The sequence below is a fragment of the Athene cunicularia genome (genome assembly GCF_003259725.1).
Source record: "Athene cunicularia isolate RWA chromosome Z unlocalized genomic scaffold, athCun1 chrZ_part2, whole genome shotgun sequence".
Classification (NCBI taxonomy): Eukaryota; Metazoa; Chordata; class Aves; order Strigiformes; family Strigidae; genus Athene; species Athene cunicularia.
Genome location: NW_020799143.1, coordinates 605,857 through 614,703, shown reverse-complemented (window position 1 = coordinate 614,703; position 8,847 = coordinate 605,857). Strand labels below are relative to the sequence as shown.

At 40.8% G+C, this 8,847-nt stretch overlaps 1 long non-coding RNA gene across 1 annotated transcript; it reads left to right on the top strand.

Moving 5' to 3' along the window:
• Nucleotides 1-2,444: 2,444 nt before the first annotated feature.
• On the top strand, nt 2,445-8,420 carry LOC113489980. Its single transcript, XR_003400119.1, has 3 exons — nt 2,445-2,620; nt 3,196-3,361; nt 7,041-8,420. It is a non-coding gene; the product is annotated as an uncharacterized LOC113489980 (long non-coding RNA).
• Nucleotides 8,421-8,847: the final 427 nt, after the last annotated feature.

Below are 8,847 nucleotides of genomic sequence, written 5' to 3'. Positions count from 1 at the left end.
TAATTGAAATTCTAGGTATAATTTTAAAGGAATGTCTGTAATAGTGAAGAAACATTACAGTCATAATTCATTTATTTAGCATATATTGCTTTGTTTAAACTTAGAGATGACAAACATTAAGCTTTGAAAAGGATAGTACTCTTCACTTGTGTAATACTTTTGATATGATTAGCTATCTCCTTTCGTCAATAAACAAAGCTTCAGATCATTCTTCTGAGTGTTTTTGATTCTTTTTATAAAAAAGGTAGATCATGTATCAAAACGATGTGGTAGAGAAAACTATGTTATTTACTAATGAAGTTTTTATGATCAGCATAATGGATGTTTTTTTAATGACACACCGAAAGTGACAATTATGAAGTGTTTGCAATTTGTAAGATTGCATGCCAGAATGTTTTAAACAGTATATTTTAATAATATGGGTTTACATGGAAATAAAACATGCTTTTTTGAAACAAATAAAAAGAGGGCACTTTATAATCTAGACTTTTTGATATTTTTATTCTAATTAGCAGAAATACATTCATATATATATATATATATATATATATATATAAAATTAAAACCTGTGGAAATGTGGCTGAACAACCTGCTATATTGTCAAATCGTTTAAGTTTGTCTGAATACAAGGATACCACGTGATCTGTGCAATCCCATCAAACAGTTCAGTGATAGCTGCAAAGCTTCCTTAACAGATAGTTGATATTGTACACTCTCCTTACTGCCGTTTATGTGGCACTTTTACCTTCTTATTAAAACTACAGGTTTTAGTATATCCTAAATGAAAAGGAAATTAAAAGTTGGATTACTGGAGGACCTTTCTAAAACACAAGCATAAAAACTTTAAAATAATTCATCTAAGTATTTCCTTTCACAGAATCATCTAGACTGGAAAAGACCTTGAAGATCACCTAGTCCAACCATTAACATAACACTGACAATTCTCAACTACACCATATCCATAAGCTCTATGTTGACTCTACTCTTGAACACCTCCAGGGATGGGAACTCCACCACCTCCCTGGGCAGTCCATTTCAACGCCTAACAACCCGTTCTGGAAAAAAATGCTTCTTAATATCTAGTCTAAATCTTCCCTGGTGAAACCTGAGGCCAGGTTTGGATCAGGCTGAGGACATCGGGCTGAGGACCTCAGGACCTCAGGCTGAGGTTTGGATCAGCTAGCTTAGAGGTCCTTTTTGCAGAAAGGTCAATAGGAAACAGTAAAAAACATTTTGAAAAATGTTTTGAAAAGTGTTTTGCATTCACTCCTCTGACTGCTAAAATGTATAATTTTTTGGGAAAAGCAAAAATCTTAAGAACCTTCATATTGCAGAGAGCTGGATACAATAGCTGTGACAAGGAGCTTTTTCACTGGAAATCTTTTCCTGGCCTTTGACTAATAAGCAAACATACTACAATTTTAAAAAGATCTCCTCCACTGCTCCTCCATGAATAATACTGACTCTGAGCAGAATCACAGATGATAGCACAGAAATATCGCTGTGCTATGAGAAAGGGCAGTAAGAACACCCTATTTCTACCTCCCTCAAACTGTCATGGTCATCAACAATAAATAACAGTACTTTTATTATTTATTCACTGTTTATGTATTTAATAGATTAATCTGTAACACTTACTTCATGATTAACAATTCCCTCCTACCCATTTGCCAGTGATGTCCCATTTCCATCTCTGTTTTTCGTTCTTTCCTTTCTTAAAGCACTTACCAGAAAAATAAATTGAAATCACACAGAATGTGAAGATCTGTATTGCAGATCACCTGGTGCCAGACAGATTTCCCCGTGAGATTCTTAGACTTTGGTGCTGCAGGTATGACATTGTTTGCAGGCTTATTCCTGTGAAATATCCCTGCCTCTCAGCAGCCTGGCAGCTGTGGAGATAAAAGCTGTTTGGGCTCCCATAAAAGGTAATAATCTTTAGAAAAAAAATACTCTGCCAAAAGTTAAGTAGAGATTTGCACTTGAGCCAGACCTATTGTTGTAGCTGTCTGATTATTTGTTGCTTACTTAATAAAACACTAAGTTGAAGAGACTTTTTTGATACCTTTCTAATATGGTCCATGTTTTGGTTTGTTTATTTGTTTGTTTGTTTTTCCATTTGAATGTAGTTTTTGAAAAGGTTAGTATTAAAAAGATAATTTCTGCTGCTACATTTGACATCTAATGGTGTCTTCTTTACTTGGTATGTACAATTCTTTAAGGTAATGCCATAGGGGCTTCTTGCTATAAAGAAAAACTCAAGTCCTGACTTTAAGAAGAAACACCAAACCACCTCATAGCTATCATATGTATAGCTAACACAAAGCACTGGATTACTTTTCAGAGGTGTTAGAATTTAATGAACAACAAATCATAATTGTATTTGAAGCACATTACAGATTTCGACTTCATACTCCTTTCCACCTTCTTGTTTGTAGGATAAGACCTGCATGGAAATAAGAGCAAGAAGATAAGCAGAAATGAGAGAAAAATATTAAGAACCTGCACTATGTTCTTTTTCAGCCTCTGTTCTCCAAAGCTAGGGTTCACAGGGGGGCATGGAGTCACACTGAAGTGCTGGGAAGGCAAGAAAGCGGTGATTTTGTATTGGCAGTCTGAGGTATGCCTGATTTAGACCACCAGATATCTCACTGCAAATTACTGAGATCATAATCACTGCTTCCAGAAACATATACTCCTAAGAAATATTAAAATTCCCATTTCAGAGTGCCCACACTTAGAAAGCAGATAGTAAGTGCACACTAGAGGGAGTACAAGGAGATCCTCAGATAGCTGAATATGCATCCAGGGATTACCTGGTAGAGCGGAGGCCACGCTCTACTTATCCTGCATCATGACCTCTGATATCTGTTGGTGGTTTATCTTTGCCACACAGGGCCACATTCAGAGAACATTTCAGGAAATGTTCTCAGCATTTTTCAGAGCAGAAGAGATCTGCAACTTAGACTTTCATTTTAATTTAGAGCAATTCACATAAAGCATATGATTTAACTAAAAAAAAAAAAATCTTCTTTGCACATCATCATTTTATTTTCTCAGTCAAAATTCACTGGACCATAAAATTTTTTCCAAGTCAGATAAAAAAAATTGTTTTACAGTCTTTCTGGAGAAGCCAAGTATATTCTTCTTTCAGCCTCCTGTATAATAAATATATTATTTATAATATCTCTGCAGGCACTCAGAAAGAACTTTCACCTTGATTATATAATCTATAAGAATTTAGGAAAGTACTAAAGGTCAAGCATGTCCTTAAGTACTTTAATGAAAAACACTGGACATGATGTGGCTTTTGAATAGAACTTCACTGAACAAATAAATAATTAAAGGTTTTCCTTTGCAAGTAAGTGTCCTGGTTCAGCTAGGATAGGGTTAAGATTCCTCAGCAGTGGGGAGGGAGCTCCAGCTAGGTTATTTGATACCATGCTGATGTCAGGTCCAGGCTCCCAAGCTTGGGAAGAGCACAGACAGCTTTTGTCCAGATCAGTACCCTCACTGCTGTATTCCATGTGATATATCTCTTGTCCTGTTCATTGTTATTACTGTTTATTGTTATAGCTATTGTTGTTGTTCAGTTTATTAAATGTCACACTGTTGTATTAAATTTTTCCTTATATCAACCCCAGGGTTTGTATCTCACTCACTGCCCTGTCCAGTCCAAGGTTGGGGGTGGGACAATGGTGGCGTGGTCTCTGGTCACAGCAGGGCCTAAACCACCACAGCCATTTTGGTGCCCAACATGGGGCTTGAGAGGGTTGATATAAGAAAAAAAAAAAAAAAAAGAAACCCTGACCAGAGTGTGTTAGAGCAATATATGAGGTGCAATTTTTCTGGTTTTATTTGTATTGTTTGATAAGAAATATTTGCAATGCTGGCCCACTTGCTTGCGTGGTGGGGCTGGATTAATCCTTATATCCACTGTGTATTCCCACTGGTGATGTTTGTTGGTGGAAAATGTATCAAGGGTCTTCTTTCGCTATACTGGCTACTGAGTGCTAATAATGTACTCATATGGCTGTTTGTGGGGATGAACCAATACCTGTTTGCTGCCCGGGCTTTTGTTAGGGGTCTCACCCTCTTTATGGGTGAGCCAGGAGAAGAGATCTTCTCAGTTTTTGAGAGTATTAGCTATCCTTGCAGCATCCAGGCCAGTATGTTTGCGGCAGAATGTTTCTGAGTGTCTGCCAGGTCTTCTTCTGAGTGATGCGATATTTTTCGAACAACACCACCCAGAAACCTGCCCTGAGGTCAGATAATATTGAGTGACAAGGTCTGTGGGAAAATATGGGTGAGTTCCTGGGTCAGTGATGACCCCCAGTGCTTTGGAATTTCACTCCAAAATACCAGTAGTTCATTGATGATATTGTATGGGGCGACACAGGTGAGGAAGTCTTTGAAAAAGAGAAGATAATTGAAATCATCCTGAAGGCTGGTTTTGCCATTAAGCAAAAGAAAGTTAAGGGGCTTGCAAGGGAAATTCAGTTCCTAGGAATAAAATGGCAAGATGGGCATCGCCACATCCCAATGGAGGTGATAAACAAGATAACAGCCATGGCCCCACCAACCTCTAAAAAGGAGACTCAGTCTTTCCTTGGCGCTGTGGGGTTTTGGAGGATGCACATCCTGAAATACAGCCTGATTGTGAGTCCTCTCTACCACTCAACCTGTAAGAGGAACGATTTTGAATGGGGCTATGAGCAACAACAATCATTTGAACAGATTAAATGAGAGATTGCCCAAGCAGTAGACCTCGGGCCAGTCCGGGAAGGGCAGGAGGTTAAGAACATGCTCTACACCACAGCTGGGGAGAATGGCCCTACCTGGAAACTCTGGCAGAGAGCACCTGGGGAGACCCGAGGCTGACCTCTAGGCTTTTGGAGCCAGGGATACAAAGGCTCTGAAGCTAATTATACACCAACTGAGAAGGAGATACTGGCAGCGTAAGAAGGAGTTTGGGCTGCCTCAGAAGCGGTCGGTACTGAAACACAGCTCCTCCTGGCAACTCAACTACTGGTGGATGTTCAAAGGAAAGTCTTCCTCCACACATCATGCAACAGATGCCACGTAGAGTAAATGGCTTGCTTTGGTAACACAATGGGCTGAAAAGGGAATCCCAGCCACCCAGGGATATTAGAGGTGACCGCAAACTGGCCAGAGAGCAAAGATTCCGGGATGTCACCAGAACAGGACGTGACACGTGCTAAGGAGGCCCCACCATATAACGAGCTGCTGGATGAGGAGAAGCGATATGCCCTGTTCACTGATGGGTCTTGTCGCATTGTGGGAAAACATTGATGATGGAAGGCTGCTGTATGGAGTCCCACACGATGGGTCACTGAAGCTGCTGTGAGACACGGTGAATCAAGCCAGTTCGCAGATGTGAAACTGACCCAACTTGCTTTGGGTATTGCTGAGTGAGAAAAGTGGCCGAGGCTCTATCTCAACACCGACTCATGTGCGGTGACATATATACCCTGTGGAAGTGGTTGTCGCAATGGAAACAAAGCAACTGGCAACGTAAGGGCCATGTGGGCCGCTGAAGTGTGGCAGGATATTGCAGCCCTTGTGGAAAACCTCATTGTGAAGGTGCGCCATGTACCCAAGAGTTGGGCCACTGATGAACATTGACACAACCAACAGGCAGACCAAGCTGCTAAAATTAGAGTTGCTCAGGTGGACTTGGACTAGCAGCGCAAAGGTGAACTGTTCATAGCCCAGTGGGCCCATGAGACCTCAGGCCACCATGGTAGAAATGCAACATATGATGGGTTCGAGATCGAGGGGTGGACCTCACCATTGACACCATTGCAGAGATCATCCATGGACGTGAGACGTGTGCTGCAATCAAACATGCCAAGCAGGTGAAGCCCCAGCGAAATGGAGAGTGATGGTTGAAATATAGATATGGAGAGGCCTGGCGGATCGAATACATCACTCTGCTCTAGACCTGCCACAGCAAGTGCCACGTGCTCACAATGGTGGAAGTAACCACTGGATGGCTGGAAACTTATCCAGCACCCCACGCCACCGCCCGGAACACCATCCTGGGTCTTGAAACCCAAATCCTGTGATGACACGGCACCCCAGAGAGAATTGAGTCAGATAATGGGACCCACTTCCAAAACAACCTCATAAATGCCTGGGCAGGAGAACATGGCATCGAGTGGGTCTACCTTATCCCCTACCACGCACCAGCCTCTAGAAAAATCAAGCGCTACAATGGACTGTTAAAAACTACATTGAAAGCATTGGGAGCTGGAACCTTCAAACACTGGAACACGCATCTGGCAAAGGACACCTGGCTAGTCAACACAAGAGGATATGCCAATCAAGCTGGCCCAGCCCAGTCAAAACCTCTACGTGCTGTAAATGGGGATAAAGTCTCTGTGGTGTGCATAAGGACTGTACTGGGAAAAATGGTCTGGGTTAGTCCTGTGCCAGGCAAAGGGAAACCCATCCATGTGACTGCTTTTGTTCAGGGACCTGGGTGCACCTGATGGGTGATGCAGGAAGATGGAGAGTTCTGATGTGTACCACAAGGGGACTTGATTCTGGGTGTGTACACGCCATGAATTATGCTGTGCCTTTGTTAATTGTTGTTCTGTTATTGTTAACTGCTAAATGGCAGCTGGACATGATGCAGATGGTATAGAATAAAAGGATGGATTATGTCCTGGTTCATCTAGGATAGGGTTAAATTTGTCCAGCAGAGCAAAGGGAGCTCTAGCCAGGCTATTTGATACCCTACGGAAGTCAGGTCTGGATGCCCAAGTGCGGAAAGAGAATTGGGAGAGCTTTTGTCTGGGTCGGTACGCTCGCTTTTGTATCCGTGCGGTATATCTCTTTTTCTGTTCATTGTTATTACTGTTATAGTTTGGTTTGTTGTTGTTACACTGTTATATTAGATTTTTCCTTATCTCCACCCCAGGGCTTGTATTTCACTCCCTGTCCCATATGGTGTGAGGTTGGGGAAGCAGCAACATCAACGTGGTCTCAAGTCCTGGCAGGGCCTAAACCACCAGAGTAAGTTATTGCAAGTTTTAATTATCAAACAACAAATGTAATCTATTCATTTACAACTATCAGTTGAAAAAATTTTCTGCAAGTTGATGGAAGAAAATGAGCTATATTACTTAAGTGAAAGAGAACCCCAGCTGAGAATAAGACACTGACTTGAATTCATGCAAATACCAGTTTGTAATTTTTAACTATTAATAGAAATCTTGCTATTTCTTTAGCTTTATTATTCACCAGAATAAGCTTTGAAATTGCTGGGTGTAACTATCTTTCGCATCAGATACATAAAATATTGTCTACCATTATGTAACCAGATATGTGAATCAAGTCAATAGCATAGTCTATACTGTAAACAGTCACTGAGTATCACAGAACTTTTGAGAATTTGATTGGAAGGGACTGATGGAGATCACTTAATCCAATCTCCCATTCAAACCAGGAATATGCCCAATACTAGACCAGGTCAGCTGTGATTTTGTCTAGCTGAGTAATGGATGGAGATTCTACAAACTCTTGACCCACCTGATCCAGTTCTTACCCTTTCGGTACAACAGTTTTCCTTAACATTCAATTTCAACTCTCTAAACAGTGAATTGCAGGTGATGCTAAACCATCTTATTATACTTTCCACTACCAAAAAGTGTTTGACTCTGTTACCTTTGTAATTAACTTTTAAGTAGGTTGTTATTACATTTTCACTTTGCCCTCTCTTTCCTACACTGAATGAGCCCAGTTCTCTCTTCCTCTCTTTGTAAGTCATGTTCTCTATGCACCTAAATATCGATAGTCCCCTGTTGGACATACTCCAGCATCTTAAATGTTCTGTTTGAACTGGTGGCCCAACATTGGACCAGCATGCCATTGGTAGTCCCACCACAGTCAGGCAGAATGGAATAATTACTTCCTCAATATCTTAGACCATCCTCATGTACTCTTTGATGAATTTCACAATGTTGCAGCTGACCTAATCCCCAAGTTTATCAAGGTCTGTCTGGACTGAAACTCTGCCATTTGCATGTGTCAGCAATGCTCCCATAATTCAGTACCATCCACAAATTTACTAAGAGAGCATTCTATCTCATTATCTATACCACTGATGATGATAACAGTATTTGACCCAGCACTGACTCCTGACTCCGTTTAGTGCCAGCTGCTAATCACATATTGCTGTATTGGTTATTAACCTTTGAACCAGGTGCTAAAACCCATTTTTATCCCATCTGACAGTCTGCTCATCTAGGCTATACTTCCAAATGAGAATGCTGTGAAAGATGGTGCCAACAACTGTGGTAAAGTCAAGACATATGACTGTTGTTTTCTGTTCAGCTGTTTCATCAGTGACAGCAATCAAGTTGTCAGGCATGATTTTCCCTTAGCATATCTGTGTTGACTATTACCTTCTTGTCTTTCACATGTGTAGAAATGAATTAATTATAAGAAGACATGCTCCATAATCTGTCTAGAAACTGAGATGAGACTAACTGGCCCCACATCCTCCTTTTTCATTTTTCCTAAAGATGGATATAGCAATTGCTTGTTTCTATTTATCAGGGACCTCCTGTAATTTCCCTGATTTTTATTCAATGATAGACAGCCACAGAGGCATCAGCTTGCTTCATCAGGACCCTCAACTGCATCCTACCTGGTCCAAATATATTTAACTTCAACAGAAGATCTGTTATTTCCCAACTGTTAGCTGTCACACTCCTCACAAACATTGGTAATACATGTAGAAATAAAGAGCAAGGTTGCTTGTGAAGTCTTTGGAAAAAATGGCATTGGGTACTTCAGTGGTTTTTATGTTGTCTATCA